General features: G+C 35.6%; 1 protein-coding gene across 7 annotated transcripts in view; it reads left to right on the plus strand.

The window, feature by feature from the left end:
• The window catches only part of LOC145287869 (glutamate receptor ionotropic, NMDA 1-like), a 540534-nt gene that overhangs the window by 140542 nt on the left and 381193 nt on the right, over positions 1-18799 (plus strand). The window contains exon 2 of one of the 7 annotated variants that reach the window (XM_080135768.1): positions 9443-9582. The exons of 5 other annotated variants lie outside the window; for them this stretch is intronic. The gene's annotated coding sequence lies outside the window, so the exon portion shown is untranslated. Of the gene's footprint in view, positions 1-9442; positions 9583-18799 lie in introns of those variants that run through there. One more of the 7 variants, XM_080135764.1, reaches the window with a different exon arrangement.

Consider the following 18799-nt stretch of genomic DNA (forward strand, 5'->3'; position numbering starts at 1 on the left):
CCCCCACATATGGTCTGTCCTTGCAGTATCTGCTGGAATAGATACTATACTTTGATCTTGGCCAAAAGGCAAAGAAAAGCTTAAAAAGCCAAGAACAGCATCTATTAACAACAGACTTTTGATCTTAACCAAAAAAGCCAAGCACAAAAGTGTTACGGACAGACCGACCGACTTATAGAGTCTCTTGCACGCGACTAAAAAGGCCAAAGTCACGAAATTTCGATAAAAATATGAGAGTGACCTCCCTTTAATTTAGTCTCATTTTCAAATATCATCATAATAACAAATGATCATTGCTGTAATGGTGTGGGCGTAGTAATTTGGACGTGCAACTATTCTTCACTGGAAAAAAAGTCAGCATAATATTACTTAAAAAAAAGGGAACATCCAAAAGAACAGGAAAAAATAAAAGATAATTGTCTGCCAAAGAGTGCTGAACTGAAGGAAGAAATGAGATATCGTCTGTTACAGTACGATTTTATTATTTTTATTGAACTATGTAACTCGATATCACTTTCTGCGTATTTATTATTAATTTATCTCATTTTGGGTCAGTTTTATATTTAAGATACAATGGACACTATTTTCAGAGGAATGTTTTATTGCTTTACTGGTCATAACTTTATGTGCATATGTATATATTAAAATGTCTGACTCATGTCCAGGTAACCTATATCTAACATTTCAAGTGTTTACACCTAAAATTGACAGGAGTTTGGTAGAGTCTGCAAAGGTTATCTCTTTCAATTTTGACCTCTTGACAGCTAAACTCCCGCCCAAAAACTGATTAAAAAGCTTGCTGCGTGTCTGAATACTCTTCATGTAAAACTTCAAATGTTTAGACACAAAATTGGCTGGATAGTTTGCTAAAGACCGCAAAGGTCAAATCTTTTTATCTTTGACCCCTTGGCAGCCATATTTTCAGCCAAAAACCGATTAAAAAGCTTGCCCCATGTCTGAATACACTTTATGTAAAATTTCAAATGTTTAGACCAAAAATTGGTTGAGTAATTTGCGAGAGACCGCAGAGGTCAATTTTTTAGAAAACTTTGACCCCAATTTGGACCCCTTAACATTTATTGTTTTGGGCTCAAATCAAGTTATTAAATTAGATCCATGTCCAAGGAACCTATATCTAAAATTTCAAGTGTTTAGACTCAAAATTGTCGGAAGAGTTTGGTAGAGTTCTCAAAGGTCAAATCGTTGAATTTTGACGCCTTAACAGCTAAATTTTTGGCCGAACACCGATCACAAAGATTTCCCCAAATCTCCGTACCCTGTATATCAAATTTCAAGTCTGTAGACAAAATACTGACAGTTATTGCATAGGGAAATGTACACAGACAGACAGACACGTTTACCTTTATAGATATACTAGCATTTCAGCCCGGCGTTGCCCGGGTGTTTGGAGGTGTCTGCTGAGCAAAAAAAAAAAAATAATAAAAATAAAAAACGGTCAATTTTTTTAACTTTGGCCCCTATTATGACCCCCTTAACATTTACTGTTTTGAGTTCAAATGGATTTATTAAGTTAGATCCGTGTCCAAGAAACCTATATCTAAAATTTCAAGTGTTTAGACACAAAATAGTGGGAGGAGTTTGGTAGAGTTCTCAAAGGTCAAATCGTTGAATTTTGACCCCTTAACAGCCAAATTTCTAGCCGAAAACCGATCACATAGATTTTCCCAAATCTCAGTACCCTGTATATCAAATTTCGAATCTGTAGACTAAAAATTGACAGAATTATTGCGAAGGAAAAGGTACACAGACACACAGACACGTTCACTTTTATAGATATACTAGCATTTCAGCCCGGCGTTGCCCGGGTGAGAGGTGTATGCTGAGCAAAAAAAAAAAAAATACAGTCAATTTTTTTAAGTTTGACCCTTATTATGACCTTAACATTAATTGTTTAGGGCTCTAATCAAGTTATTAAATTAGATCCATGTCCAAGAAACCTATATCTAAAATTTCATGTGCTTAGACCCAAAATTGTCGGAGGAGTTTTGTAGAGTTCTCAAAGGTCAAATTGTTGAATTTTGACCTCTTAACAGCCAAATTTCTCACCGAAACCCGACCAAAAAGATTTTCCCAAATCTCAGTACCCTTGTATATCAAATGTCGAGTCTGTAGACTAAAAATTGACAGTGTTATTGCATAGGAAAATGTACACAGACGGACAGACAGACAGACACACACACAAACACGTTCACTTTTATCGTATACTTGCATTTCAGCCCGGCGTTGCCCGGGTGTTTGGAGATGCATGTTGAGCAAAAAAAAAAAAAAAATGGGTTAATTTTTTAAACTTCGACCCCTATTAGGATCCCTTAAAATCTCTTTTTTTGGACTCAACTCAAGTTATTAAATTAGATTCATGTCCAAGGAACCTATGTTTAAAATTTCAAGTGTTTAGACCCAAAATTGTCGGAGGAGTTTGGTAGAGTTCTCAAAGTTCAAATCGTTGAACTTTGACCCCTTAACAGCCAAATTTCTGGCCGAAAACCAATCACATAGATTTTCCCAAATATTAGTACCCTGTATATCAAATTTCAAGTCTGTAGACTAAAAATTGACAGAGTTATTGTGTAGGGAAATATACACAGACACGTTCACTTTTATAGATATATAGATATAGATTGCTTATTTGTGTGTTCATTAATTGCTTTGAGGCTATAGGAACTCAACAGTTCTTGGGAATCTGTTTTTAAATTTGGCATTATAAAGAGGTCGACTGAAATTTATGAGCTCCTGCTCTGAAATATATAGTTTTGGAAGTTTTTCAACTACATGAAAAAAAAAAAAAAAAAAAAAAAAACCTTTTAGTTCGAAATCCTTAAATAATAACAATAACATTAATAAGACCAATGAGATTGAAATTCTAACTGACGCATCCAAGGGTTAAAAACGCAGTCGGTTTGGTCTTCTGTAAGCTTCCATTGTTTACGTTTAGCTGTAGGAAAACAGAAAATTCGCTTTGTCTTCGGAATTGAGGGTTATTCTTTTATTCGTTGCAGACACGTTTTCATAGAATAAATGTCGCACACGTTCCATCAGCTTTTGGTAGAGAAACTTGGTACCAGAGAATTGCTATTTAATTCTCTGGTTATTACTTATGTACGTGTGTAAAAGTTGGAAACTGAATTCTTTTTGTTAAAATAAAGATTGAAAACGTTGTCACACACACACACACGCACGCACGCACGCACGCACGCGCGCGCGCTAACGTTTTCTTTTTTCATTGGAATATGCATTCTATTGAATTCAAATGAAAACGAACAGTAAGAATGATTAATGACCTTATGACAATCAAAAACTGTGTGAAACTACAGTAAAATACTAAGTTAAGCAACATTCATTATTTATTTTGTGTGCGTGTTTTATATATATATATATATATATATATATATATATATATATATAATAGTAATTTATAAAATATATATGGCGATTAAGCTACACTGAATATTCTGCGTTTCATCCAGCTATAGGATTCGTCAGGCTTATGCGCTTTTGGTAGAGGAACTTGGTAGCAGAGAATTGCTATTTAATTCTCTGGTTATTACTTACTTATGTACGTGCGTAAAAGTTGGAAACTGAATTCTTTTTGTTAAAATAAAGTTTGAAAACATTGTAGCACACACACACACACACACACACACACACACACACATTCAATAAATATATATATAATCTTCAGGGTGCCCCCCCCAAAAAAAAACAAAAGCAAAATGGAGGCCATCTAGAACATATGCTGTAGAACAGAGAAAAAAAGGCCAAAGACCCTAGTGTTTTGATGTGATGTTTTGAATATAATAAACTAGTTATGACCAAAGTTTCATTTCATTCGAACAAAACACTAAGAAACGGGGCCTAATTAGAGTTGTGGTCCGTTTTTTGGGTCACCCTGTATATATATATATATATATATATATATATATATATATATATATATATATATGTATTCATATTCATTTTGTTTGTACGTTTATATATATATATATATATATATGTATTCATATTCATTTTTTGTGCATATATATATATATATATGTATTCATATTCATTTTGTTTGTGCGTTTATATATATATATATGTATTCATATTCATTTTTTGTGCATATATATATATATATATATTCATATTCATTTTTTTGTGCGTATATATATATATATATATATATATTCATTTTGTTCGTGCATATATATATATATACATATATATATGTATTCATATTCATTTTGTTTGTGCATATATATATACATACACGCACAAACTAAATAATTTAGAATTTAGAAAAATTTTAGTTGACAACACATCTATACTTGAACAAATTAATAATAAACGGAAACTTGAAATACTAGAAGCATTACTAATAAAATCTTTAAAAAAAACTATTAATAAAATAAACTTTAGCAATAGTAATAACATCCTGAAGTGGTTGTACAGTTATTTATTTTAATAACTTTGCAAACATTTCAGGGTGCTATTAATTTTAACCAATTGAAAAAAAAATAAGATAAAATAATTAACCAATGAAGAGAAAAAAATCTTTATAAATTGTTCAAAACCAGTTCGATTAATTTATCCCTGACGATGAATCCTGAGTGATTGGAAAGTACTTGGACTTGTGATAAATATGGTAATTACATTAGCCAGTTCCCGCCAAAAGTGAAGACTGATATTCGGAAGTTGTAAAGGATCGAAAATAGAATTAATAGACAGAAAAGAATGTCTATTTTATTTAATGAAATATATATATATATATATATATATATAGTCATCCACATACAGTACTGTTTCGCTGTTTCACAGCTCATCAGTGCGGCTAGACAGGCAACCACCTCAAGCCAGGATTGAAACCCGACTGTCAGTATGGCAGTCAAGGCTCTCAACCATTACGCTATTGGCGGCCGCTGGACGAGTGGTGAAATTAACGATGTTTTGAAATCGTCCGAAATACCGCCGCTCGATTTGGTATATATATATATATATATATATATCACCAGCAGTGTGATCCGACGTTGCCCGGGATTAAATGATGATCAACGAATGTTTCACACGCCCATATTTTTATTGTTATTGGAATTGGTGAAATCGCCCATTTTTCAATCAAATAGATTGATTGCCTGCTTTAATTGGAGACCCTTCGAGGTGCACCTAGAGGAAGAATCACGTGCCCCTCGTAGTGACTTAGTTCACAGTACATTATAGTCTACATTGCACTGTAGATAACCTACTGTTGTTTTATAAAATTATGTTTTTATATATAATGGCTTAAATTAAAGTTTAAAATGCAAAACTCAAGTATCATGCTTCAATTGTACTCTAAACAGAAACATTCATTTCAAACGCGTCTCTGTCATATCAAGGAACCCACTGTTAATTTTATATGCCTGGCCTTACTGCTTGTGTAGTGATAATAGCTTGAATTAAAGTTTAAAATGAAAAAGACATGTATCATGGTGCAGTTGTGCTTTAAATGGAAACATTTATTTCGAACTCGCCCCTGTCATATCAAAAAACCTAGTGTTGATTTTATATGTGGAATGTTTCGACTTGTGTGCTAATAAAACTTCTTAAATGCACTTGTGATGTTAGGTTGTGTAAGGTGTTAACTTTGCTTAAAATCGGCTGTTCCTTCTTTCATCGGATTATTTCGGCTATCGATACTTATCAAAGCCATCTAAGAACACTGCCAGAAACATAAAGTACCTTCATGTGAAATTTCATAAAAATCTGCCCAAGCGTTTTCGCGCCCATGGGGAACGAACACACACACAAAGTTCCTTTTCTATAATAGTATAGGTAAAGATAGAGGTAGAGATAATGTGATATCAATAAAGAATAGAGCAATATCTGCATGAAATTTTACGTTGCTCACAGAAGTTAAAACAATTAAAAAAAGAAGCAGTCCGCTCTTATTATAAATTTATTTCAACCCAATAAGGCCTTTTCAAATAAGAGAGCTCGTCGACCTTTGCTGTCCTACTGATAAATGATTTTTAAAAAAAACTGCTAGAGAGTTCAAAAAATGATTTAGACATATTCATCTTCATAAAAAAGTTATTATGCAGGAAATATTATTGAAAATTGAACTGTTGAAAGCCTTTAAAAGCTGATAGCATCTGAAGCACACACTGTTTTACAAGTTTTAGAAAACAATAATTCTTTAGCAGTTGAGCTCTATTTCCTTTTGTATGTACATGCAATTTGCTGCATAGGAATTAATTGTGATTTGGTGGACTAAGAAAAGCATATCTAAAATCATAAAGAAATGCATCAACAATTTAAACATTTGTGCGCATGCGTGCGACGTCACCCATTTCCGTTTTCGCCCAGCTGTGTATAAATAAGATTCACTTCAACTATATCCTTTATCTCTCAAACACTTATTAAAGAAGTTGAGAACATAATTGTCTTCTCTCTAATTGACCATTTAAATATGTTATAGCATATATTTCTTGTGGTCTCTTGGTCTTACTAGGTTCCAGGACAAGAATTTATCTTGTCTGGTGGAGTATCCAGCTTCGTGCTGTTACTTGAGATAACATCATTTGGAGAAGGTGCACTATTCCTCATAAAGGTCAGTGTGGGTTAGCCATACCGATATCTTATTTGGGCTGCGAATACTATTATGACGAGATTCCTGGCGACACCAGATGATCTTGCTTTTCAAATAGAGGAAGAGAAGATGGGTGAGGAAAAACAGATGTTTATGAGATTCCTGTCCACAGAAAAGAGTAAATATTTCAATGAGAGAAGAAATAGTGAATATTTCGATGGGAAATAAATAAATAAATAAAAATGATAATGAGATTATCGAGGGCAGAAAAAGCAATACAGGGTCGTTTTCTGGTTTAGGTTAGAACAACAATTCAAATTATTAAAGAAACAAGATTCCATCGAAAGGTACGTGGGGGGGGGGAATGCGGTCTTACTGGCCGACACCTATAGGAAGTTAGGGTCAGAAAGGGCAATACAGACTCGCCAGCCGAAAATGGTTGACTCATGGAAATAAATAGTTGTCGGTTATCACATCAGGGCCAGGGTGGGGTCTTTAAGAAAAAGACAAACGAGAATTTGTTTCGAGATAATGGCTGGTAAAAATCTGTTAACAACGAAGAGGTTGTTTTTTAAAACCCTGTGGAGTGACACGGTCGACCTGGAGGTGACTAAATTATTGATAAGTAACACCTCAGTGCAATGAGGGTTAAAAATTGGTATAGATAAAAGAGAGAAGGAGTAGAAATTAGGGAAACAGAGAGGGAATTCAAAAGAGGAAAAAGGAAAGGGAATACAAATTGATACGATAAAAGAAGAGAGAGAAAGGAAAGGAAGAAAGAATAACTCCAAAAAGGTGGACGGAGGAATGACTGCTTTGATAAAAACAAGACACTTAGCTAATTGGGGTCTTTTTCGCTGATCTCTGCCCGTGGACGGACGGTAGATGAAGAACGGAGAACTTGGTAAAAGAAACAAAACTGCCAGCCCCCTAAGTTGCATGACTAGGCAGTGTGTAACTATTATATTGTAAAGTCAAAGACAATAATCAATTCTGTGTTAACCAATTAAGTTTGACTTTCTTTTCTTTGATTGGAACGCCGTTGTGAATGCAATATATTTCTCCGATAGCCCAGATGACAGTTGGAAGCTGATTTGAAAGCAGAACCGCAAGGAGACCGACGATGACCCGAAGACGAATTCGACCACTAGACGAACCACGGGTAACGTAACGCCACATGTATCTGCTACAGGTGCACTTCAATCACGAGCCTATGCACCTGAGCTGAGCTGCACTGGAGGCGTTACACTATGTGCTTTTGAATATTTAGTCAGAGTTTACTTGTAGAGAAATGTATTGTCATGCCAGGTTGTCCTGACAAGCGCCTGAACAAAACTACCTTAGACACTTGAGGCTAGTGTCTAGTAGGCATTCAATCTTTCTCTCTCTCTCTCACTCTCTCTCTCTCTCTCTATATATATATATATATATAATGTATGTGTGTGTGCTACTATAACCTAACGCTTTTTAGGTGTAGTTCTAGGTGTCCACACCACACGCTGTCATGGCCTCCAATATGACCAAGTAACTCGTAGTTAACAACAAGGCACATGACGTGTAGTCCCAGGTGGATTCCTAGGTGGTTCGGCTTGAACATCCACCAAGGTCCTGCAACGCAGTTCCAGTTGCCTTTACAAAGACAGAGTTGATATGACGTTGGATGCAGTGGTTAATGATCTCTTCTACCCTCTCTCTCTCTCTCTCTCTCTCTCTCTCTCTCTCTCTTCCGCTAAAAAGAAAGATCATTCAACTTGTTTGTTTCATTTTTTTTTTTTTTTTTTTTTTTAAGTTCACTTGTAAGTATTAGCAACAATAAACAATGTTGACCCTGAGTGTAGTTTTTGTATAAAATTAATCATCCACAAAAGAGATAAATAAAATAATAAGCATGTACAGTTTTTCACAGAAGAATCAAAAATGAGAGGAATAAAATGTGGTTTGCAATTTCTTTTTTCTGGTAGTTACAATAGTCGAAGAACGGGCTTCAATCTGGGTTCAACAATCGATTTCTTGCTTTTGACTGATTAAAGGACGGGTGCTTCTCAAATGGTGGGGTGTGGAGCAGTGGACAGTTCCCTTCCGCCCCGAGTTCAGAACTTACTACAAATTCTGAAAAAACTCCCTTCAGACTCTCTGCAAAAGCTCATTTTCATTGCTATGCACCGACTTATGTATACATGTTTAGTGTGAATCGGAACCTACCGGGGTGTTCCAGCTTGTCAAATTTGTCACATCTTGGATAATCAGCTACCTCTCCCCCACATCAAAATCAGGTAATTTTCCACAGCAAGGGTTCTCATCAATGATTTTCTCAGGCCCAGGGGGGGCGTCCTTGACCCCCGAATCAATACTCTAGCCTGAACATCCGCTAATATCTCCAAATAATCACCTTCACTTTTTATTGTTTCATAATTCGACTTTGTTTTTTCCGTTACAAGAAAAATGTATTTCACATCAGTGACCACGCCATCTTTTTTCCAACTGGTAGGGTTACCTACTGTTTTCTCGGACCTGCCATAAAAATAAAAAAAAGCTCTAATTCCTCGTTCGCTGGGCGTTTTTTTTTTTTTTTGGCAATTTTCAACCATAGCTCTAATTTAGCTCTCTGTAATCCCTCCTTCTGAGATAATCTCGTTCCACTGTGGCTGGTTGGGTCACACTACATCATTTACTCTGAGTGGGTTCAACTGGTTACATCCATCCTGGCCACTATATCCATTAAGAAGGCCGACCAACAACTGGATGATTTCTATCTATTCGTCGTTCCATAGAGCGATATGTAGGTATCGTGGGGGGGGGGGCAGGTTTTGTACAAGATCAGCTTTAACTCTCATCAGTTTTTCTTTGTCCACCACATCACTTTTCCTTATTTTGCAGAGGAACTTGGGCGCTTACTTCATAGATGAAGTTTCCTGGTTCACAGTTGAAGGCATGATGCAGCCAACACTGATTACGACGTCAGGTTAATTTGATGAAGAACTTTATGTGCCACCGCTGTAGTATCAGTTAAAGAAATGGTAATAAACTTTTCCTCAAACCGTTCCGTATAATCTACGAAAGGTGTGTATGGGAAATGGGTGCCTCAGAAATTGTCTCCAAATTTCAATTCCTGAGTTATAACTGTCTTGATTTTTTTTATTTTGTTTCTTTTTTTTTTTTTTTTTTTTCTTATATTTATTCTAATTGGGAATGCGGTATTAAACCGGATTCTAGACATTCACCTGCTATTTCAGACATTCCAACCCAGAGATCTTTTTAAGATCCCAGCTGTGCAATTATTTGCATCTCTCTTGCATTTGATTCACTCAGTATATTTGTCTGGTAGTTTTTGAAATTATTTTCATGAGTTGCTTCTATAATTATTAGAATTATGGCGATCTTAGTATTCCAGTTTCTCTTCGTGTCATATATAAGAACCTTGTATTTCATCTTTTCCTTCTCAGTTCTGTTTAGCCCAACATCATTGGAAACACTAATTTTTACCAAAATTGCTTCTTTCTCCTTCTTGTCTCATGTGTCTGTCAGGTGTAATAGCTCCGTTTTCTTTGTATGGAACTGTAGGAATTGCATAGTGCTAGTGAATGGTGTATGATTTCAAACTGTTTATTCTAGTATATGCTCCCAGGATTTACTGCCGCATTTGATATTCAACTTTTATGCTCGTGTGTGTGTGTGTGTGTGTGTGTGTGTGTGTGTGTGTGTGTGTGTGTGAGAGAGAGGAAGTGCATTATGGCTATACTTTCCGTTTTTTATTCACTTCTAGCTGTCTCTACTCGGCATTTCCCGGTAGTGTATTCACTAGCATTTTGTGCTTTATTTTTTAAAAACTATACTGTTTTTTTTTTTGTTTTTGTCTTGTTTCAAAATATTATTGCTTCATCCTGATCAAAAGGAAGTATAATTCAGAATTATATATATATATATATTTTTTTATAACGATGGTGCCCTATGAAAATATTTTTGGCCTGATATCTGCAAAAAATTAAATCGAATTACATTTTATCGTTTTTGATAACATTGGTCTTTTGGCTAGGAGAAAAGTGCAGTATCTGTTCTGGTGCTGTATTTTGTCTGTTCTGACCTCGGTCGGTGAAGAAATTCTTCTAGAGTGAGATAATTTTCATTTTTTGTTCCAATTCAGAGTGCCTCTTTTTAGGGACTGGACTTTGCCCACATTAAAAAACGATCTTGTGTCTAACTTTGCCCTTGTGGGGAGGCAAGTAAACTGACAAAGCAATATTAAATATTGATCTTATAAGAAGAAATCGATGACAAAGAAACGATAAAGAGACTGACTTAATTTTATATAGTAGATGAGTGAGGAGGATAGAGAAATATTCAGAGGGTGGGGAGCGAGACGCTTTGTTTAGAAGCAAAATATTGGTCCATTGAGCATTGGTAGATGATGGAATTGTGGTAAAGTGGAAGTGTTGAAGAGTGTTGGCTGCTTTACACTGCTTTCACAGTTGACTGCTTGTTCTTTGCGAATATCATCCACACCGTGTACACTTCATCCACCCATGAAAACTCTCCTGCAATTCGTCTGGGACCGCTTCTTCCTAGGTCAGATATCATCCTAACATTTTCTGTGCACTCAGATGGATGACAAACAAGTACTGATGTAAAATCATCTTTACGATTATATGAAAAGAACTTTGCGTGAGTTTGTTCCTTATGAGCTCCTAAACGTCTAAGCCGATTTAAAAAAAAAAAAAATTCACTGAACTGTACTTTATGTACCTGGCGGTGTTCTTAAATAGGTTTTGTATCGAAATGTCTATCGAAAAGTCCAATGAAAGAAGCAACAGGCGATTTTGACTAAAGAACGCCTTATACAGCCTAACATCACGAGTGAAGTTAATAAGTTTTATTACCGCACAAGCACAAAGGCCTAGCATATAAAATCAACAGTAGGTTTTTTGATATGACAGGGGCGCACTCCAAACGAATACTTCTGTTTAAAGCACAATTTAACCATGATACTTGACTTTTGCATTTTAAACTTTAATTCAAGCCTTTATATAAAAGTAATTTTATAAAATCAACAGTAACTTCTCTACACTGCAATGTAAACTACAGTGTATTGTGGACTAAGTCACTATAGAGAGGCAAGTGAAGCTTTCTTCTGGTGCACCACGGTGGGTCCCTAACTAGAGCAGGCAATTAATCGATTTGATTGAAAAATGGGCGATTTCATCAATGTCGATGACAATAAAATATATAATCTTATTTCTGCATGGAAGTCGATACGTGGTGTATGAGAACTGTGATAAAAAAAATGTGAGACTATTTTAACCAAACTCATTCTTTTTTATTTTATTATTTTTTATTACATTTTCACCCCAAACAAGGCAAATTGCCACTTTGGTGTAAGGGCTACTATCAGGGGCAGCAACTACTGGGGCACTGTTGGGATTTGGGCAGGAAGATGTCGGTTCACGTTACACTTGAACTTATGCATGTCAGTACAGTTAGGGAAGCAAGGACCTGGAATGGAATTCCAGAGTCTAGCGGTTCTGGGGAAGAAATTATTGGAGTAAAAAGATCTTTTACATCTAGGGATCTCTACTGTGTGGGGGTGGGATTTAGCTGCCTGTCTGGTTTGTCGAGGGTGTCTACGTCATGGGGGCACAAGTGTCTGCAGTTCGTCAGAGCATTCACCATTAAAATACTTGTAGAACAGGCAGAAGGATGCAACATTTCGTCGATGGAACAGAGGCTGAAGCTTAAATGCCAGTTCAGGGCCTATCAGATTGGCGACTCTCTTTTGAACCTTGTCTAGGCGCGAGAGACTAGCAGCAGATGCACCAGCCCAAATGTGACAACAATACTCCATACATGGGCGAATGGTAGCCTTATAGATGTACAGTATACTTTCAGGTGTCAGTAGTTTTCTAGCACGGTAGAGAGAGCCTACCTTTTCCCCCTAAATTTGGGAATAGACGGCGCTGTATGTAGGAGGACCTCGACATCTCCTTATAAGAACTACACAAACGGGATATACATATGGCTGGAAGCTGCTTCGACCCGCCTAGGGTGACTGCCACCAGATGCATACTCCTTGTGAATACATGTTTTATTCATGCAACTAAGTAATCGCTATATTAACAAAATTGTGAACCATCTTTTGGCGATTTGTGCATGTTTATTTCTCGTCTCTACGTGACTTGCTCATTTTTTATTTACTATTAACCGAGTATCAGAATAAAGAAATGCAATCGTGTAAAGTACCAAAACGAACTTTTAGAATTTTTAAGAGATTAACTCCACTAGAATGCATTACTGCTTCTTTATAAACGATTCCATCGTTTCGATCTTTATTAATAGCTGAAAAATCTAGATTGTACTGCTTTTTAACTCTTCAAAATTTGAAAAGAATTTGGAAGTATATAAATTGTCGAATGGAAAGTCATTTAAACTGGATTTAAAATTCTTAGCAAATCCTCATATATTAAAATGTACATTTTGGAAGCTCAAAGAGAGTAGAAACTGGGCCTCGGGTTTACTTTCATCAGGTTCGTAGCCCTCGCTTCCCTTATTTTATCCTTTAGTCCTGACAGTCCATGATAGATGCTTCTGACAAAGGGGGAAGAATTGCTGCTTTTCTAGGCCATAATCTATCCATCCAACACTTATCGTTGGCTCGTTTTTAACCTAGAACTATTTTCTTAGTTCCTTACATCAAGTGGCTTCATGCTTTGTCTGTTGTGATTAGACATGTTAATACAAAGATTTACTTTTCATTTTTTTTTCTAACCTCTGCAATATTTATTGACTTGTTTAAATTCTTGCAGTAATACAAGCATTTATAACCTACCAAACCATTATTAACTTGTCCGATGACCAGAATCAGGGAATAGCATTATAAACGTTTAATTGTAAAATATCAAATTATTTATTATACATTGCGTGTCAGCCATCTGGCATACTCTCATAGATCATAGCTACACAATCAATTGAAATCGAAACCTATAACTTATATATTAATAAATGTCAAATATACGACATAATTTTGTAATTTGTGCTTTCATCTTGAAAAATTAATAAGCTCTCTCAAGTAATCTCTCCATATAAAGTAAAACTATTATTCGTATTGATATCTATGTGTGCATGAGAAATTCGAAATCCTAGACATTACCCCAACCCCCCAAATAAGAAAGACAAATAAATTCATCTCCTTACTAAATAACATGGGTTCCGCATTAAGATATACTTATAAAGGAGAACACAATTTGACTTTAGCTTTCCGCGATATATTGATAACAAACACCTCATCAACTTGCATCACTTCACCATAAACCAGTGTTTATGGAATTGTATATCTGCTGGGATTCATTTTGTCCTAGCAAACCAAAGTTAAACTTAATTTGGACTCGAACTCGTATTACCCTTATGATTTGTTTATAATCAAATTTGGATGAACAAATAAGAATCATTACAAACTAGCAGGACCTGTGGACATTCCACAGGGGACTCATTCATATGTGATGTATTGATGTTCGAATTTTGTAGATGTTTACCGTAAATGGAGACGCTCTGATTTTATTGCAGCTTTTTTTTTTTTTTTTTGTTAAAACTGAAAAAGTATTTATCTCAGCCAGTACAAACGCCCGGCCGTAAAATTATGCTTAAATATGATATTTTAATTCTTGCAGATCTTGTATATATTATTATAGAGTTAATGTTTTATCGATCTTTATGTTATAAAGTTGCGATTAAATATATATATATATATATATATATATATATATATATATATATATATATATATATATATATGACTTGGGTGCATTAGTTTGAATCGAAACCGAAATAAAAACTTATGAAAAAAAAAAATATATATATATATATATATATAACTTGAGTTCCTTCAGCCATAATCGAAACCAAAACTTATGAAGAATTCTTGATAAAATGATTCATAAAAAAAAAAGAAATAGATCACTGCAGTGCCATCAGCTATAATCGAAACCGAAACGAAAACTTACGGAGAATTTATGGTAAAATTATTTATTATAAGAATGGAAGTACATAATAATTAAACGACCCGAGTGTAAGCGTGACACAAAAAATAACACACACTTTCGTATTAATATATAGATAATATTTTGTCCAATAATAGCTGCCTTCTTAATGTCATTACATCAGTCAGCTAAAAGAAAGTATCTAATTTTTCCCAAATAAAACCAAATACAGTGGCTAAATGCTCAATTTGCATTTTCTTTACCTTTTTTGTTTATAGAAAGGCGTCATTTCTTAGCAAGGCCCTAAGGCCACTCGAGGATAAGGTTTAATGAGTGTACTGTAGTCATTGGGACAATAGTGTAGTAAACTTTAGTAATGGAAATTTGATGAAGTAGATTACTTAAAGGGACGGCTCATCAAGAACTTGTTTACATTGGACTTAAAGATAACCATATTGTAGTCAGCTGGAAAGCAGGCAAACGGAACAGAGGTCCACAGGCGTGCAGTTCTAAGGAATAAGTTTTGTTAATGGAATTCATGTTTAGGCGTAGGTACAGATAAAGAGTGGGAGAAATTATTGATAGTGGTTTCAGCTAGACGAGTTTAGGTACAGTAAAAAAATTTGCCAAGATTTTTGGAATATGACATTTTTGTTCTGCCATGGGTACATACAAAATACAGTTTTTTATTTTTATTTTTAATATGGGGAGAATTCTAGACAAGAACCGAAAATCGTTATTTTGCTTTAAAGAAAGGTTAGTTGTGACATACGTAAAGCCTTTGTTGTCATCATCTCATTGATTTATTATTTAAATATGCCTTTGTTGAATATCAAGTCTAGTGTACTAGAAATGACACTTTGAATGAATAAGATCTACTTGAAACAGGCATGCACCTGGCCGGAAGAATCAAAACATGGCTGATTTGACACAGTTGATTGATACAGGAACACAACTCTTTTGAAAATAAAATATCTAATGAGTGATGCAAAACAACTGGTAAAGATCCCTTTGTTAGTACCGGTTTAGTTTTATTAGACTGTGATAGTATTTAGGAGAGCTGGAGAAATGTGCAAAATTATCTGTTATAAACATCTTTCAAAAATAAATGAAAGTTTGATCTTTAGAAATAAATATTTGTAAGATTACTCCTTTTGCTGACTGTGACCTTTTGGTCAAGAGCAAAGTGTAGAGTCTGTTCTTATACTACACTTCATCTATTTTGTTTGCAGTCACTGAAGAAGAAATCTTTCTGGACCGAGACAATTTTTATATCTGTCCCAATAGAGATTAACTTTTCTTTTTTTGCTGAACTGGATTTTTGCCACATTAAAAACTGACCTTGAGCCAGTCTTCGTGTGGTGGGGAGGCAAGTAAATAGGAACGAATTCCACGGTCGTCGGTTTTCGTTTCTTTTTTCCTTCTAGAATCGTCCAATGATTGTGAAGTGTATATTTTTTCTTTTCTAATCTCAAAAATGATAGCAATAATATTTTTTTATAATTTTTTTCGGCATTTTGATGAAAAGATTTATAAATTATTGTCCAGAATTATCTTTATATTAAAACAATACATACCCATGACGAAACGAAAATGTCATATTCCAAAAAACACGTAAATTGATCTGGTAGTTTTATTTTCATATAAAAAAAATCAAATTTTTTGCGCATCCAAGAAGTGATCGTCTCGCCCGGTATTTTGAAAAAAAAAAAAAAAATCTCACAAAATACAAGAGGTAATTCAATAACAATTCACGCTTGCTAGATTTATGTTGTAATGCTAACAAATTCCCACTAATCGCTTAAAATAATTTTCTTTATACAAATAAAACTACTTGATCAATGCACGTGACTTTTGGCATATGATATTTTCGTTTCGTCACGAGTACGGACCTCATAAGGATTTTTCTTTCTTTTTTTTTTTTTTTTTTAAATATATTTGGAATTCTGAACAAGATCCAAATTATTATTGGTAGTGTCGTCAGCAAAAATGTCTACAAATTATGTAAGGATGTGATTTGGAATATCATTAATGTAGATCAGGAAAAGAGTTGAGCCCAGGATGGACCCCTGAGGGACTCCAGCATTTATACTGTGAGCTTCTGATTTTTGCCCCTCAACTACTACTCTTATGAACCTATCAGAGAGAAATGATTTAATAATTGAGAAGACATTTCCAGCTATACCATAGCTGGAGATCTTGTGAAGTAAACCTTTATGCCATACCCTATCAAAGGCTTGTGATATGTCAAGAGCAATTGCCCTAGAAAGGTTGCCTCTATCGAGAGATTCGCTAATCCTATGAGATATAACTGTAAGCACATCTGCTGTAGATCTAGCAGAACGGAAACCATATTGTGTGTCACTAAGAAGGTTATTTTTGCTGAGATGGTTGATTACTTCTGTATTTAACACAGATTCCAGCAACTTATTCATGACGCACAGGAGACTTATAGGCCTGTACTGAGAGGGGGATGAACGATCACCTGAATTCTTAAATACAGGGCATACTGATGAGATTTTCCAGGGTGATGGGAAGCAATTCTCCTTAAGACAACGTTTAAACAGTTTTGTAAGTATAGGTGATAGTTCTGGTTGAAGTTTTTTGAGTACTATAATTGGAATACCGTCAGGGCCGGTTGCTTTCCTGGAATCAAGGTTTTTGATTAGCTTGGCAACATCACATACAGATATTTGTATATCACATAGTGTGTTTTCTGATACAGGAGAAAATATTGGGGGTTGGCAGCCTTGGTCGCAAAGGGTAGAATTGGCTGCAAAGTTCTTGGCAAAGAGTTTGGCTTTGTCTGATGCTGACGAGATTAACTCAGGTCCATTGATGATAGTTGGGATAGAGCACACGCTTCTGTTCAGGATTCTGTTTGCTATTTGCCAAAACTGGTAAGAACCAAGCCGCTGCTCAGCTACTTTTGACTTGACGGACTGAGCATACAACTCTCTTGCATTCTTTATTACTTTCTTACAATGGTTGCTGGCAGTCCTGAAAGCGGCTTTAGTTTCCATACATCTATTACGTTGGAAACAGTGGAAAAAGTGATTTCTGTGCGCAATAGCAGCAGCACATTCTGGAGAAAACCATGGCTGGCTGTTAGGTTTTTGCTGAAACTTTTTCGAGGGTATGAAATTGTCTATACCTATGATTAAACATTCCGTCAGGTCTGATACTATAGACGACACATCCTTTTTAAACATGGAACGCAGAGGAAGATCCGATATAAATGTATGGAAACTATCCCAGTCAGCCATAGTGTATCGATATACTGTACGATAGAGAGGTATGTCTGAGGACTTATTACATTTCATTTTTATCTTAATTGATACAACTGAGTGGTCGGAAGATCCAAGAGGAGACAGAACGGAAACTGAACATAGTTCAGGGCAAGTTGTGAGAAAAAGGTCTTGGAGACTTGCATACTGGCCGTCATTGTCGGGCACACGGGTTGGTTCGTGAACAATCTGAGTCAGGTCATAAGCAATGGAGAAATCATGACAGAATCTTCCCTCATCATCGGTCTTGTTTGAGTGGGTCAACCATTCCACATTGTGAACATTGAAGTCGCCACATACGTGAATGTTAGCTGAAGGATATGCTGATAGAACCTGGTCAATTTTCTCAGATATGCTTTTAAAGATAGTAACTCCACTGTTATGGGGGCGATAGAGAGTAAATATAAATGCCGTAGTGTGAGCTAGTGCTACTCGGAAGCACATATAGGGTAAGTTAGGATCTTCTCTGGAGATGTCCCTACCACATGGAAAGCCATCTTTTATATAGGCACATATTCCATGCCCATGGCGATCTTGGGAGTCAGATTTGGAAGTTAGGTTATAGTATCCTTTAATTACGAACTCATTTAGAGAAATAGTCTGTCCAATTCCAGTTTTGCTTAAAAATAAAAGGTCTGGTTTAGTCTCCTCTAATTGGGCTTCAACCTCAGGAAGGTTAGAACGTAGACCCCTGATGTTGGAGAAGGAGACATGGTAGTGGGGGTCTATGTTGGAAGTTGGAGAACCGGGTTTAATCGTGTATTTTTTCTTGAAACTTGTCATAATGGAATTTTGGAGTTTGTGGACTAGGTCGTCAGACTTGCTTAGAGCAGGACAGAGAGGGGAAATAAAGAGAGAAAAGTAACGAAGAATTTTTTTTTTTTTTGTAGCACATGATAAGGTAAAGCCGTAACAATTACCCACTAGTACGGCATTGAGAAGCCCCACCAGAGACTACTGCATGGTTCAGAATCCATTCACCA

Source organism: Euprymna scolopes, chromosome 11 (genome assembly GCF_053919585.1).
Source record: "Euprymna scolopes isolate OS-2025 chromosome 11, ASM5391958v1, whole genome shotgun sequence".
Classification (NCBI taxonomy): domain Eukaryota; kingdom Metazoa; phylum Mollusca; class Cephalopoda; order Sepiida; family Sepiolidae; genus Euprymna; species Euprymna scolopes.